Raw genomic sequence first — 16,320 nt, 5'->3', positions numbered from 1 at the left:
TTATCATATGAGACTTTCACTTGTTTGGTCAGAGTTAGCACAAGGTATTCTATATTTCCTGAGGCTATTGTGAAAGTTGCTGTATTCCTCATTTCTTTCTCAGTCTGTTTGTCCTTTCTATAGAGATGGGCTGCTCAGTTTGTTTGTTTGTTTGTTTGTTTGTTTGTAGTTAATCTTGTTCCAGCTACTTTGCTGAAAGTGTTTTTCAGCTGTAGGAGTTCTCTGGTGGAATTTTAGGGTCACTTATGTTTTCTATCATATCACCTGCAAATAACATTTTGACTTCTTCCTTTTCAGTTTGTGTCTCCTTGGTCTCCTTCACTTTTCTTAGAGTTCTACATAAGACTTCAAGTATTGTGTTAAATAGGTATGGAGGGAGTCCACAATCTTGACTTCATCCTAATTTTACAGGAATTTTTAAAATTTTTCACCATTTAATGTCTATGTTTATGTTCTAAACTGTGTTCTTTATATTTAGCTACATTCCTTGTATTTCTAATCATTCCAGGACTTGTGTTATCAAGGTGTGCTGGATTTTATCAAAATCCTTTTCTACATGTAACAAGCTCATCATGTGTTTATTTCTTTTAGCTTTTTTCTATGGTAGATTGCATGTATTGATTTTTGTCTACAGAACCATCCCTGCATCAATGGGATGAACTGACTTTATTCTGGTAAATGATCTTCTTGGTGTGGTCTTGGATTTGGTTTGCAAATACTCTATTGGTTGTTTTTGCATCTGTGTTCATAAAGGAAATAAGTTTGTAATCCTCTTGTTTTGTTGGGTCTTCATGTGATTTTGGTATCAGTGTAACTGTGGCCCTCTACAGTATATTGGGAATTGTTCCCTTTATTTCCATTTTGTGGAATAATTTGAGAAGTGTTGATGATGTTAACTCTTTTTTGACATTGTGGTAGAATTCTGTGCTAAAGTCATCTTATCACGAATTTTATTTATTTATTTATTTATTTATTTATTTACTTATTTTTTTCGAGACAGGGTTTCTCTGTATAGCCTGAGCTGTCCTAGAACTCACTCTGTTGACCAGGTTGCCCTTGAACTCAGAAATCTGCCTGTCTCTGCCTCCCAAGTGCTGGGATTAAAGGCATATGCCACCACTGCCCAGTCAAATTTTTTTCCCTTGTAGGGGAGTGATTTTTAATGACTGGTTCTATTTTACTAGAGGATATAAGTCTCTTTAAATTGCTGATCTCATCTTGATTTGATTGTGGTATGTGGGACCTATTGAGGAAATTATCCATGTCTTTTAGAGATTTCAATTTTTTGGATTTTTGGGTTTTTTTGTTTGTTTTTGTTTGTTTTTACTTTCAAACTCCTTTTGTTTTTTTAAATATGTTCTTAGGATTCTCTGGATTTCTTTGGAGTCTGTTTTTCTGTCCAATTTTTTGGTTTGTTTCTGATTTGTTTAATTTGTATCTACCTTCACCAACTTTTAGTTAATTTAGATAAGGGTTTGCTGATTTTATTGATTTTCTCAAAGAGCCAACTCTTTGTTTTGTTGACTTTTTGCATTGTTTCTTTGTTTCCGTTTTATTGATTTCAGCCTTGTGTTTGAGTATTTCTTTCTGCCTATGCCTTTGGGTATATGCAGTTTTTTGTTTTGTTTTTGTCTTTTCTTTCTAGAACTTTCAGGTGTGCTGTTAAGTTACTAGTACACTATTTCTTCAGTTTCTTATGTAGTCACTTATTGCTAGGAATGCGCTTTCACTCTGTGCTGTAAATTTGGGTATGATGTATATTTATTTTCATTTAATTCTAGGAAGTTTTTGATTTCCTCTTTAAGGGTCTCTATCATTTTCATAAGACTGCTTTAAAGTCTTTTTCCTGTGCTTTAGCTATGCTGAAATATTCAGCGTCTGCTGTGGTAGGGTTGCTGGGCTCCAGTGGATACACATTGTCCTAGAAGTTCTTGGTTGTGTTCTTAATGCTGACATCTAGGCATCTGAGGATGGGAGGATTATAGGTCTGGGTGATGAGATCTGGTTTTGTCTCTCCAGGATGAGTACTTTGTTCTTTTTTCTTTGTTTCTCTCTCCCTCTCTCTCTCTCTCTCTCTCTCTCTCTCTCTCTCTCTCTCCCTCCCTCCCTCCCTCCTTCCCACCCTCCCTCCCTCCCTCCCTCCCTCCCTCCCTCCCTCCCTCCCTCTCTGTCTCTCTCTCTCTCTTTCTTTCTTTCTTCCTTTCTTTCTTTTTAAAAATTGGATATTTTCTTTCTTTACATTTCAAATGTTATCCCCTTTCCTAGTCCCACCCCCAAAACTCCCTATCCCATTCTCCACCACTGCTTCTATGAGGGTGTTCCCCCACCCATCCTCCTACTTCTGTCTCCCAACCCTCGAATTCCCCTACACTGGGGCATCGAGCCTTCACAGGACCAAGGGCCTCTCCTCCCATTGATGCTGGGCAAAGCCATCCTCTGCTACATATGCAGCTGGAGCCATGGGTCCCTCCATGTGTACTCCTTGGTTGGTGGTTTAGTCCCTGGGAGCTCTGAGGGGTCTGGTTGGTTGATATTATTGTTCTTCTTATGGGGTTGCAAACCCCTTCAGCTCCTTCAGTTCTTTCTCTAACTCCTCCATTGGCAACCTCATTGGGGACGCTGTGCTCAGTTCAATGGTTGGCTGTGAGCAACTGCCTCTGTGTTTGTCAGGCTCTGGCAGACTCTCTCAGGAGACAGCTGTCTCAGCATGCACTTTTTGGCATTCACACTAGTCTCTAGGTTTGGTCGCTGTATATGGGATGGATCCCCAGGTGGGGCAGTCTTTGGAAGCCTTTCCTTCAGTCTCTGCTCCGCACTTTGTATCTTATTTGCTCCCATGGGTATTTTGTCCCCCTTTCTAAGAATGATCAAAGCACTCCCACTTTGGTCTTCCTTCTTCTTGAGCTTCATGTGGTCTGTGAATTGTATCTTGTGTATTCCAAGCATGTGGGCTAATATCCACTTATCAGTGACTGCAAACCTTGTGTGTTCTCTTGTTATTGCATTTCCTCACTCCAGATGATATTTTTCTAGTTCCATCCATTTGCATAAGAATTTCATGAATTCATTGTTTTTAATAGCTGAGTAGTACTCCATTGTGTAAATATACCACATTTTCTGTATCCATTCCTCTGTTGAAGGACATCTGAGTTCTTTCCAACTTCTGGCTATTATATATAAGGCTGCTATGTGGAACATGTGTCCTTGTTATGTGTTGGAGCATCTTCTGGGTATATACCCAGGAGTGGTATAGTTGAGTCCTCAGGTAATACTCTGTCCAATTTTCTGAAGTACCATCAGACTGTTTTCCAGAGTGGTTGGTTGTACCAGCTTGCAATCCCACCAACAATGGAGGTGTGCTCCTCTTTCTCCACATCCTCACCAGTATTTTGTTCTTTTGTATCTGTTTCCTGGATTTTAGGAGGATGTCGTGGCTCTCTGGAGCCTTACAGAAAACTTGGTGTAGACCTGTTTTCATGGTCTGATCAGCTTGCATGCTTCTAGGATATGGCTGTTGGTATTGGAGGCAGCAATCATGGGATCAGTTGGAAGAAGTAGGGTTGATCCTTATGATGGAGTCACAGGGGAAATGTAGACTGTTTTGTAGCAGGTTTTGTGCTACAGGAGCTAGGGATGAGACTGAGGAGAGGGGGTGTATTTGGAGAAGCAGAAGGAGATTGTGGATCCAACATCACCCTACATGTAGCCCTGGCAGAAGCAATCTTTGAGATTAGCAGGGATGGGAGCTGTGGTTTGATGCTAGGACAAAGCACCAAGTTGGGGGAGAGGGAGGTCACAAGGGGAAGGATCTTTAGGATCCACTGATGATAGAAAAAAAGGGGTAGGCAGAAAGCCACAGGTGTTCTGATGCAAACTGGGAGATGAGAATGCAAGGTAGGATCTATGGGAACAGAGGGAGAAATGAAGATTTGCAGGCAGCCTGCCCCATTTGAAAAGCTACTCTAATGTTAAAGTAAATTTAAATAATTAGAATTAACATTGGATCTAGCCAACACTGATATAATTTATAAAATAGTAAACATAGGCTAGCATTTTAATAATACTAAATGTTTCTACCTAGAAGATGTAATTGTAGCCTGTTATATCTTAATGGGTAAACAACATGAGGAACAAAGTGTCTTCCTAGGGGCACAGTTCAATGGCTTTATAATAAAGGCCCAACTTTTCAAGAGTGCCTAGTTCAAGGAAAATAAGTTTGTGTCATGTAGAGTTTCTGGGCTCCTCCTATGGACCCCACATCTTTAGCAAACACTGTTTTCATTGTCACCACTCTGTCATTGGTATTGAATTATGTATCAATGAAACATCAATGGACTCCTGTAAGTTGGGATTCTTCTCTGCACTGGAGTGTGAGATTCACCAAGACTCCTGTGTGGGGAGGGCCTTTCTCAATTCTTACAGTAAGGAACCCATTTATTGAGTTGGCAGCACATACAGGCTTGGTAGTTAGACTAGGAGTCAATCTCTGGGCTAAAGTTGGTAGAGATCTGGAGGTGGACCTCTTTTAAGAAAAGCACAAAATTTAAGCCAAACACATTTGTATACCCATTGGACACCCTTGAGATTGTATAATAACTTCTGCCAGTAGGTAAATCAAGCATAACATTAAAGGGGTGGGTCCCATTTGGTATGGGGAATTCTGTACTGTATAAAAACTGAAGGGGAGAAGAGTCACCCCATCACCATCAGTCTCTAAGGTCAATTTAACTAAGGTCTCTTTTAGGGTTCTATTTACCTTCTTTACCTGATGTGAACTCTGGGGTCTGTAAGCACAATAAGTTTCTCATCAATCCCCAGAGTATTAACTAATCTCTAACTTACCTGGGGAAAAAATGTAGCTCCATTATCTGACCCTATAAACTTAGATAAACACATCTTGGAAGAATTTTTAGTAGGTTTTATTTTGTTCCTGTCTCTATAGTCTCACGCTAAGTTGGGAAAGTCTCAATCCATCCTTAAAGGTATGTTTAATATTAGCAAATATTTATATCAGAATTTTCTTGGTTTTTATCTCCATGAAGTCCATTTTCTGATAGAATCTTGTCTTGGTAATCTGGTATTGAATACTGGGGTACTTCTCATTGGCAACCACATTAGTCAATTGACAATCCATATATATATGTGTACACACACACACACACACACACACACACACATATATATATATATACATATATATATATATTCTTTTTTACACAATTTTAGCTGTTTTCAAATTGACATCTCTAGTTATGATGCGGAACTGGTAGACTAAATCCTGTATTCTCCAGGATGTCATGTAAAGAACAATTAATCTTTTTTAGTATGTTTATACCCATTTCCTCTTGTGCAATTAGTTTGTAGTCAACTGTCTTCTATCATCTCTCATGATACTGAGACATGGGTAGGTTTTTGACTCAGTCATATCTGTCTAGTCAGAGAGTGTGGGATCTCCTGGGTCTAGTGTAATCAAGGACATGAGGGGCCCAATTATTAGGGATACCCACTGGGCTGTCTTGTTGTCCTCTGGGATGGAGTTTAGTCCTTTCTTGTGTCATCAAGCGGTCTCTCTCTTTATAAGTAGCCCCAGGGATAAGAGTGGTAGCAAATGCACACCAGCTATTTGTGTCTCTTGTTTTTTCTCAACTCTAACATCTTGGTCAGAGCTTCCAGTTAAGGTTTTTGGACTGACATTTCTGCCAGGAGTGGTTCTGCCCATATGATCTTGGTGTCTGAGACCACTGCTGCCACAGCATATACCTTTCTCCAGCCTGAAAGAGGCTGTTGCCATTGGTGAACTATGTTACCTCTGTATCTGAGCAATCATACAAAGGCCCATCAATAGAGCTTAGGGTCAGGCAGCAGAGAAGCTTAAAAGTTATCCTGGGGGCATTCAAGAATAGAGGCTGGTAATGAGTCATTCTGGCATTATCTTTAACCATGAGGTCATTGCTGCACTGATGTTTAAACAGGGTGGGGTTCAGATTCTGCCAATTAGTGACACACTGACCATTGGCTGATGCCAGGATCCTGAGTCTGAGTAGGCATCCCCTGGATCTAGGGAGGTCACCCATAGTTCATGGAATGGTGAATTTTTCTTTTACTTTTAGGTTCACTCTGGGCTTGGGGATGGGGCACTTTTGATTTTTAGCCCCCCCCATTATCTTTTTCTTCTGAAGTTATCTGTTTTAGGCATCTCTTAGGGTCTTCTTTCTGGTTTGGCCTTGGCTGCCAACAGGATATTTGCCAGGTCTTGAGTCTCTTACATCTGTCTACTCTTCTGTTTCTCTTTTGTAGTTTTTTTGTAGTTTTGTTTCTCTTTTATTAAATATTCTCTGTCACTACCATTAGGACTCTCAGACTCTTTTTTATTCTTAACCTCTCAGTCCTCTGGAGCTTTTTCTTAATATCTGGTGCTGCCTAATTAATAAAAGCTAGAGTGATTATTGTTTTTGCTTTTAACAATTTAAGGTACATGGGGTGTATTTTTGAAATATCTCCATGACCCTCTCTAAAAGGGCTTTTACTGTCTAATATCATACATTATGGCCAAATTTGTGGGCCATCTTGTGGCCATCTTGGGACCTGACAACAGAGCCTGATGGTAGACCCTGGGCCTACTCTTACCTTCAACAGAGTTAAAACCTCAATATGGACGAATCAGAGGAAAGCAAGCATATTTGGAAATGCTCCCCTGTGGGGCCAGGAACCAGCTTCCTGGCCTCTCCTGTGGTGAAGGGAACCTATAGAATGTGGTAGACCTAACCTGTCTCATGTTAATACATCCATCAAACTCAAAGTCACTTCATCAAAGTCATCTCGTCAAAGTTGCTTGTCAAAATCGTCTCGTCAAAATCATTTTAGAACGGTAAGCACAAAGACAACATATGCAAACACAAATAAAACCTTCCTTGACTTTCAAGCAGAAACAAGAAACAGCCAGAAAGTGGCACTCATGAAAAAGACCTCTCTATGCCACCCAAAACACAAGTCTAACTTCTTCTCTCTGTCAGGCAGAAATGAGAAATAACCAGAAAGTGGTACATATCCACAAGAAAAGAACCGTATCGGTGGGCATCTCTTGGCTCCCCTGAGACCACGCCCACTCGACACCAAGACTCAAGATACCTCCTAGTCGCACCATAGCCACAGCTCCCAGATACATCTGCCCGTAACTGCAACTGGCCACGGATACAAATTCAAGGCCTTGTACTCAGAAGGATGTGACACCGTTTAGACTCAGTGAACAGAAAAATGCACAATCAGAAATAAAAATCAACCAAAACCAGAAAATTATAGCCTGTAGTAACAAAAACCAACCAGAAGGTGGTGCTAACAGAAGACAGATGTGGCACCACTCAAACCTGGAAGAAAAGGATACAGCCTGCAGTAACAAGAACCAACCAGAAGGTGGCACGCACACATACATGACAACTCACAGTACAGCACAAACACTCAAGACCTGGGAAAATCACCATGACAACCTAAGTCATTTATCTTTACACAATGACCCATTCTGCCCCACATTCGGGGGCTACTTTGTCCCAGTCCGAGCTGCTGCTCCAGTCCACAGGGTCAGGGTTTAGCAAGAGAGAGAGTGGGGATAGAGAGGCAAGAGATGTGAAGAATGGAGACAAGACAGAGTCTGATCAAGTCTCCCCTTTATTGAAAGGAAATCCTGAGTATTTATATGCTTTACCACGTGCCCTGCCCTTGTGGACAAGCAGGGGAACACAGCTGAAGGCACTATGCCATGTGCCTTGCAGTGTGGATGCCATGTGCGCCTTGCAGCTGAGAGCACTAAACAGCAAAACAAGATATGTGAGAAAAACAAGATGCTTATCAGAGTGTGTTCAGCTGTTGTGGGCTGTTGATAAATAAGTCTCTTATCAGGATATATGGCCCGAGATGGCTGCAAAGATGATAGCTGGTTTCTGCTAGGACTTGGCTCCCAACAATGCTCTGTAGATCTCACAGAAAGTTTCCAACATTTAGACAAATTAGCCACCACACAAATCACAAGCTTTTGCGCCACTGCACAAGTACTCACCTGCTCAGACCACGTAGAAAACTTCTGACACTCAGATTCCTCAGCATGGCTCAAACCTAGAATTACCATAGCATCACAAACCACCAGATTCCACACAAATAAATCATCTCAGTATGGCCGGAAGAGTTAGCGCATTTACCTTTACACAAGCTTAACTTCTGTTACACTCTGCAGATCTAACAGAAAGCTTAGACAAACTCAGCTATCAGAGAGGGAGAAAGCAGGAAGTTTAACACAGTGTTACACACATAAAAACACAAATACCTAAACTAGTTTTGTGGGCTAAAAGACCCTCCACATCTGTAGTCCTGTGTGTCCCTGGGAACTTCCCAGCCAAGGTACCAAAATGTTGTCCTATGGGAACATTGTATCCATGTCTGGATTCTATCTACCTTAACAGCTGTTGGCATGGTCAGAATCATGGTGTGAAGCCCTTTCAGTGGGAGGCGGTGAGAAAAACTCGTAAACCTGGTGTATGGCAGGTCAGAATTGCTTCTGAACTCTATGGAGAGCTTCCAAGTATTTTAAGAACATATGTTGGTCATATTTGGCTATAATGTTAGATGGGAGGTCAGCAAGCAGGTGAGGAAATCTCCCATATAGGATCTCAAAGCAGGTAAGACCCAAGGTTTAAGGAGTATTCCTGGCCTTATAGAAGGCATAACACAGGAGAGACACCCAGTCACCACCAATCTCAAGGGTTAATTTGGTCAAGGCCTCCTTCAAGATCCAATTCATCCTCTTTACCCCAGAATCTGTTGTAAAGTTTCAGATACCTGACAGCTGAAGGCTGGTCCATTATCAGACCCAAGCAGTGTAGGCAAACCATATCTGTGTATAATGTCTTCCAGAAGATTCTTTCCCGCTATACTGGCAGTCTCCTTCTTTGTAGAATAGGCTTTTGTCCATACTAAAAAACATCTATAAAATCTAGTAGATATTTATATCCATATGTTTCTGGCTTTATTTCTGTATACTTTATTTCCCAATCAGCCCCTGGCTGTTTGCCCCTAATTTGACTTCCTGGAGCTACTTGACTAGGGTCTCAATGGTTCAGTCTGGCAGGTGGGACAGTGTGAGATCACCTGATCAACGGAATATCCCAAGTGAAATATTTTGTATCTTGACCCTTGTAGAAATTCCTTTAGCTTTTGGTAAAGCTTGATGAATCTGATGAATGAGTTGCTTAACAAACTCCTTTAGGCCGGGCAGTGGTGGCACATGCCTTTAACCCCAACACTTGGGAGGCAGAGGCAGGTGGATTTCTGAGTTCGAGGCCACCCTGGTCTACAGAGTGAGTTCCAGGACAGCCAGGACTACACAGAGAAACCCTGTCTTGAAAAATCAAAAACCACCCCCCCAAAATAAAAACAAAAAACAAAAAACAAACAAACAAACAAACACACCCATAAAAACCTCCTTTGACAGAATGGTACGGCCCTCACTGGTTAGCAACCATCCATCTCTTCTGTAAATTTCTTTGCATTTGTTTTGATCTTGTTAATCTTCAGTAGTATATTCAGGGATGGCAGGGAGATCAGGGGGTGACAAGGCTACCAGGATGTTGGTGGTGGAAGCTTTGACAGCCTTTCATTTGGCTTTATTAGCTTGTCTGTTTCTTTAGGCAATTTTTGATATTCCTTTTTGATGCCCAGGGTAGTGAATTATGTCCACTTTGAGAGGAAGCCATGATGCCTCTACCAAGGCAAACATTTCTTCCTTATTTTTCTTGTCTTAACTTCAGCAGTCAACAATCCTCTCTCTTGATATATGGCCCCATGTATATGAGCCATGGCAAAGACATATCTTCAAGTCAGCATAAATGTTGGCTATATTCCCCTCTGCCAACTTCAAAGCCTGAGTTAGAGCTGTCAACTCAGCCTTGTGGGCTGATGTGCCTGGCTTTAGAGCAGGTGTCCAAACTACAGAGTCCAAGTCCACCACTGGTGATGCTGTATTCTTGGTTCTGTTCAGGATAATGCCACTACCATTAATGAAGGAGATGCACTCTGCATCTGGCCAGAGTATTATAGTGTAATCCTTCCTGATATTTTGGACAAGCCTCAAATCTATAAAGCAATTATACTGTACATTTGAAGATAGGTCAGGTAGCAGGAGGACTGGGTTTAGGACTGATGATGGGTTATATCTTATGTGAGGGAGATTGAAATGTAACACCTGGAAGTGCACCAATCTGGCATTGGAAAGACATTGGCTAGGTGGATTCTTGAGGGTCCTCTCAATAGCATGGGGGTGGTGATAACAAGTTCCTGTCCCATGGCTTTCTTGTTAGTGTCTTTAACCAGCAGGGCAGTTATAGCTTTGATCCAAAGGCAGTCTGGCCATTCTTGGGCCACCAGCCACAGCTTTTTAGATATATAAGAACTTGGAATTTTCCATGGGACCAAAGTTTGGGTGAACACGCCCTTGGTTATCCCTTTTCTTTTACCTATGTACAGCTAGGAGGCTTTGTGTACGTCCATAACAGTCAGGGCCAGTGCCTCCAACAAGGCTTTTTTTCAATGTCTTAAAAGCCATGTGTATCTCAGGAGTCTAGTCTACCTTATTTTTTTGGCCCCTGGGGGCCTCATATAGTGGTTTGGCTACATCAGTGAACCCTGAAACCTAGAGTCTACAAAACCTGACAGATCCCAGAAGTTCCCATACTTGCCTCATGATGATGGAACTGGGATGCTAAGGATGTTTGCATCTGGGCTCTGACAGCATGCATTGCCCGCCCCCCCCCCCTTGTGTATGTACCACAGTTTTGTGACCTCAAGTTGACAAAGCTGGGTTTTGCATGTGGTTGCCCAGGTGACTCAACTCCTGTAGCAGGTCTCATGTGGCCTCCTGACATGTCTCCAATTCAGCAGTGATATGCTGGTAATCCCCATTCTGACCTCTCTGGACATAGGGTATTGCCTGATTCAGACTGAGATGGCTTCAGCCTTCAATTGCACTAGAACTGAGGTCTGATGATGGGCAAGTCTTATTGGGTTTTTTTTTTCCCCTCAGACTTCAAGGACTTCTTATAGGAACCTCTGAAGGTAAGGAGAGGCCTAGAGATGGGGCTGTTTGAGGGAACAATTTTGTTTTAGGGCCAAAGTGAGGATATAGATGGAGCCATTCTTATATAGCACTTTCACTCCCTCTGGGTCAAAATGGATTTGGGCTCTCATTTGGTGAGGAAATCTCTTCCCATCTGTGGGTATGGGCTCTAGAGATAACCATGAATGAATGTGTTATCTGTCTAACTCCCAAGTCCATCTTTCTTTGGCTAGCTCATGGAGAGGTCTTGGTGCCCATTGTCCCTGTACCCATGGTTTTTATTTGAAAATGGTCCCAGTGCTTGTTTCTTAATTCTATCTGTCTGTTTGTTTGTTTGTTTGTTTTTTGAGACAGGGTTTTTCTGTGTAGCCCTGGCTGTCCTGGAAATCACTCTATAGACCAGGCTGGCCTCGAACTCAGAAATCCACCTGCCTCTGCCTCCCAAGTGCTAGGATTAAAGGCATGCACCACCATTGCCTGGCCCCAGTGCTTGTTTCAAGACAGAATGTTGTACCCCTGTGTCCACCAAAAAGTATAAGTGTTTCCCCTCCTCCTTTAGGGTTACCCATGGCTCATGGAGTAGGGTTGAGCCCCAAGGCTCTCAGTCATATAGTTCTTCCTATATGAACTTATAGAAAGTTGCTTACCAGCAAAACCATCTAGGCAATGAAGTTCTTGACGATATCAGGGGCAGTTTGTTTACCAAAAGCCATGTTTGCCACTGAAGATTTTCTGTTTTTTTTTTTTTTTTTTTCTGGGTTAAAGGGAGTGTAGGTCCTAAAGGCTTAAAAAAAGTCTTCCTAGATATTCTCTAGGACTCTCATTCCTTCACCTGGCTTACCTTTGATAAATTTGTGGGCTAGTTTACCTTAGATAAACTATGTAGCAGCTTCTCTGAGGCCCATGCAACACACTTTGGTGTTAGACCCATAGCCTCTACCAACCTTCAACAGTGTTAAAAATCCCAGTCAGATCTTGTCAAATGTAAGACTGTATCAATATTAGCTTGGACTGGGGTGGGCAGTCTATTTGCTCCCAGAACCAATTTCCAAGCATCTCCCACAATTCTATATCTTCTGTTGTGAAGAGAACCTGTAGCAGTTGCTGACAGTCATCCCAGGTGGTTTGACGAGTCAGCATGATTGAATCTAAGAGATCTATAAGATCTGAGAGTCTTTCTGAAAATGGGGTATGCGCGTTAAACTTCCAATTATAAAGGTCATTATTGGCCAATGATACATAAAGTCAGCACTCTGGGCAGTATAGCCTGAGTGTGAGGTGGACTCCAAATGAAAGTCAGGAGAGTCAGGGCTGTTCATTTCTCTACCTGTGCCAATTGGGCAGGGACAAGTACAGGGAGAGAGATATAAGGAAGAGACTGAAATCTTCTTTGGGGACAGGGAAAGGAAGCAAGGTAGGAGGGATGGCAAGGGAAGAAGGTGGAAAGTGGTGTTGCCAGTGACAAAAAGAATTTCAATCAAACATGTGGCTTTTTGACTATTCCTGCCATGTGGTAATATTTGACACTTGGTCTGGGTGACCCTTGACCTCATACACAACAACCTTCACCTTGTAGATTGTAAGGGTATAAAGCAGTCCCTCCTCAAGCCATCCTAGTTCAGAAGTGGGCTATCTATTCCTACAGAAGATGGTTAGGTTGCTGGGAATAATAACAAGACCTGAATCTCCTACAACTAACTTGGTGGAAATCATGAAATGTCTGAGGACCAAACACAGTGGGGTACTTTGTGCCTGTCCCACTTAGGGATCTAAAAATCTTGTCCAAAGGAACAAAAACCACAGACAAAATGCTCACAGAAAAGAACAGACACATTAGGACAGGAACCATAAACAAATTATACATGGACCAGACACAGAATGATGTTCCCAGGAAAACAAAACAAAAAAGAAAAGGGTCTCTCAGATGGTTTTCTTTCCTGTGCATGAAGGTCCACAACCACACAGCCGAATCATAAATCAGATGAGAACTACCAAGGTTTCCAGATTAAGTTCACGAATATGCTCCATAATCCCAGACTGGGTGACAGAAAACATGTCTGCTCTGTCCCTCTTGGCCTCTAGATTGAACCAGAATAAGAAAACACAGAAGTGACAATTGGCAAAACAAGAAACAAGCTTATTGATCTGAAAAAAGTAAACAAACAAACAAACTCAACTATTTGTATCAGAGGTTTTCAGCAAATCCCAGAGAGCCCCCATATATGAGGGTCTGCAATTCACTGAAGAATGATACCCACACTCAAATGTTATGCAACAGCAAAAAGCGGTCATTTTTCAGAGATCCAACATGAAGAGGTCTGTCATACATCAAGAAGAAAGATGGAGGTGTGTGCTTTACAGGGTTAACTTAAAACCTGTTAGTGTAGAAACGAGTGACATTTATGTTTCTTTCTCTTGATTGATTGGCTCTTTGTCTAGAGCTGTGGGTACCTTTGGGATTGGTCAAGGTTCTGGGAAGTTTTGTGGTCTCTTTAGAATAATTGATGATTAACTATTTTGGGCTTAGACTGGACTTAGATCAGGTGGTGTGTAGCTCCTGACACCTTCTGGAAGGTCCTGATTGGCTGCTCATTAGGGTTGGTTTTTCCTGCAATTGACTTGTTTTGGACATTTCTAGTTCTAGGAAATAGAGTCAGGATATGTAGTTTAGCAGCTTTAAAAGCTTAGGAAAAAATTGAAGAGTCAGGAAAGAGGTCTGTGTCATTTACTAAAATTATACATGGCCACCAAAAAAACCCTATATTTATTTTTGCAAATATTGACTTCAGCTGTAAATAGAATAATATCAGACTCAGCAGTCAAAAAATACTAATTGAATCTTTGGCTTTTGAAAATGCTAATTCAGGATAGAAAAGTGGGATTAGATATTTAAAGGCAAGATCAACACCAGTAGAGGAATGCATAAGAGATACAACAGCTGATGTTGGATCTCATGTTTATGGTGCTAATTTGATAGAAATCATTTCTATAGGTATTAAGAACAATCAAAATGGCAGATGCTTTAATTGTGGTAAGCAAGGTAATTTGAACATGGATTGTAGGCAAGGCATTCCTAGAAACATTGATTTTGCTGTTTTTGTTGTAATCTTGTTTTGTTTTCCTAGAAATATCCCAAAGAAAAGACCTCAACCTTCTGGAATATGCAGAAGGTGGGGAAAAGTCTGGCATTTGACCAGTAAATTCAGATCAACAAGGGATAGAGACTGTAACCCTTTGGCAACAGATAATGCTCTAGGAGGCCTCTGACAAATTTGATTCAAAATCATTCCTCCATTTAGATGTGTACCTATTTGCCTTCATTAGGGTTGCTATTTCTGTAGCAAATCACTACGAACAAAAAATCAACTTGGGGAGGAAAGATTTTATTTTTCTTATAATTCCAGATCATAATCCATCATTGGAGGAAGTTTGGACAAGAACTCAAACAGATATGGAACCTGGAGGCAGGAGTTGATGAAGTGGTCATGGATGGATAGTGCTTACTGACTTGCTTCTACATGGCTCATTCTGTCTGCTTTTCTATAGAACCTAGGCTCAAGAACTCAGGCTCATCAGCAGCTGCCAGCACACCAATAGCCATGGAGTGGCTATGAAGGTGTGGCACCTTTCCTGTGTAGATGAAGCCCACCATCTTCTTGAAGACTTGGGGATCCAGGTCCTAGACTTCAACGGGGTTTGTTATGCTCCTCTCCATTTCATGTTTAAACATGGATCTGAAAACTGTAGAGGGAACAGCTAGGATGGCCTTGTGAGCCCTGAATTCGTGGCCACATACCAACAGACAGCAATCTGTGAATAGGGAATTTTCTCACAGCTCTCCCAGGTTTTCTGTCAATATATGCCTTGGGTCCTTGATTACAGGTGTCATGTTCTGTCCAGGCATACTTAGGAAGTGTGGGTCAATGCTCGTGCCCAGGGGTCACGGGCGGTGGCGCGGGTGGTGGCGCTGGCACGAGCTGGAGCACAGCAGTGGGTGTCCGTGGCTCTCAGCACTCTGTGTTGATGGTTCAGTCTCATCTGCATGGTGGGGTTTGAATAGTCTATACACTGCCAGCGACCACAAGGTCCTGATAGCAGAGACGCCGGGTTGCTGCGCACCCAGTGGGACACAGCGTCCAATGGGACACGGCGTGGGTCCCCAGGGGCCCCACGAAGGCAATACATGGGCTGCTATTGTCAGGAGAAGGTGTCCCACAGCCGCTAGAGTGCAAAGAGTACAGGGGCGGGCAGAAAAGGCTTCCCTCCCTCCTCCGCCCCGCAGCGCGGGTTTTGACTTACACAATGAGTCCAGGATTTCAAGAGACGCTTGGAGATTTAAAATGTGTAGATTTATTGACATGGTGGTGGGTTTGGATGGTGACGAGCTCTCCCAAAAAATGCCAAGAGAGGTCTCCTTATATTAGAAGTGGGAGAGGGGCAGGGCCAGGGCCTTTAGGTAAATCTTGAGGCAGAGACCTGTTTCCCCTGCCCTCTACCTGGGCCTTATGTTACATGGAAATCTCGTGTCAGGTCCCTGGGGGCGTGGCCAAACACTCCAGGGTTCCACAACCCCACAAGGAAGGATCCTACTATGCACACCTTGCCACAGATTATGAATTGGTCTTTAGAGAGAAGCCAATGCAGATTGGACATGATGAGATCTCAAAGGACGAACTTTTTGAATCCCCTGTGTTGGTGTTGCAGAAAGCTTATGACATTGGGGCTCATCATACATTGATATTTATCTCCTTGAGAATTTATGATCCAGAACTCGAACTTTGCCAAAACTGGGCTCTCTGGACAGCTGTGCAACACCAGGAAAATTGACAGGTAACCTTTGCTTTCTTCATCAACCCCCATTGTTTGTACTCTCAAACACCATGCCATTTCTTCATTGGCCTCTAATGAGAACACTGGGCTTGTAATCTTTTTCAGAATTTCCCCCAAGCAAAATGAAAAGTTGCTAATGGTCCACTTGTAACAGAATTTCTGAACACTGATCTGTGTGGAGTCCCAGCTCTTAGATTCCAGGTCCCCTCATAATATTTCTGCTGGAGGTAGTTTGGGTGTTAAAGTTGATGTGGAAAGAAGAACTATATGTTATTTATTCTTCATCCTCTTGGATACAATTATAGACACACTTTAGATTTTAGTTTTAATTTATCCTAAATTCATTCTCTCTCTCTCTCTCTCTCTCTCTCTCTCTCTCTCTCTCTCTCTCT

At 42.2% G+C, this 16,320-nt stretch overlaps 1 pseudogene; it reads right to left on the bottom strand.

The window, feature by feature from the left end:
• Window positions 1-14,621: 14,621 nt before the first annotated feature.
• On the bottom strand, window positions 14,622-16,135 carry LOC114636803 (annotated as a pseudogene).
• Window positions 16,136-16,320: the final 185 nt, after the last annotated feature.

This window comes from Grammomys surdaster, unplaced genomic scaffold, assembly GCF_004785775.1.
Source record: "Grammomys surdaster isolate TR1022 unplaced genomic scaffold, NIH_TR_1.0 124938, whole genome shotgun sequence".
Lineage (NCBI taxonomy): Eukaryota > Metazoa > Chordata > Mammalia > Rodentia > Muridae > Grammomys > Grammomys surdaster.
The sequence above is the reverse complement of the archived record's forward strand: the minus strand, read 5'-3'. Positions and strand labels throughout refer to the sequence as shown.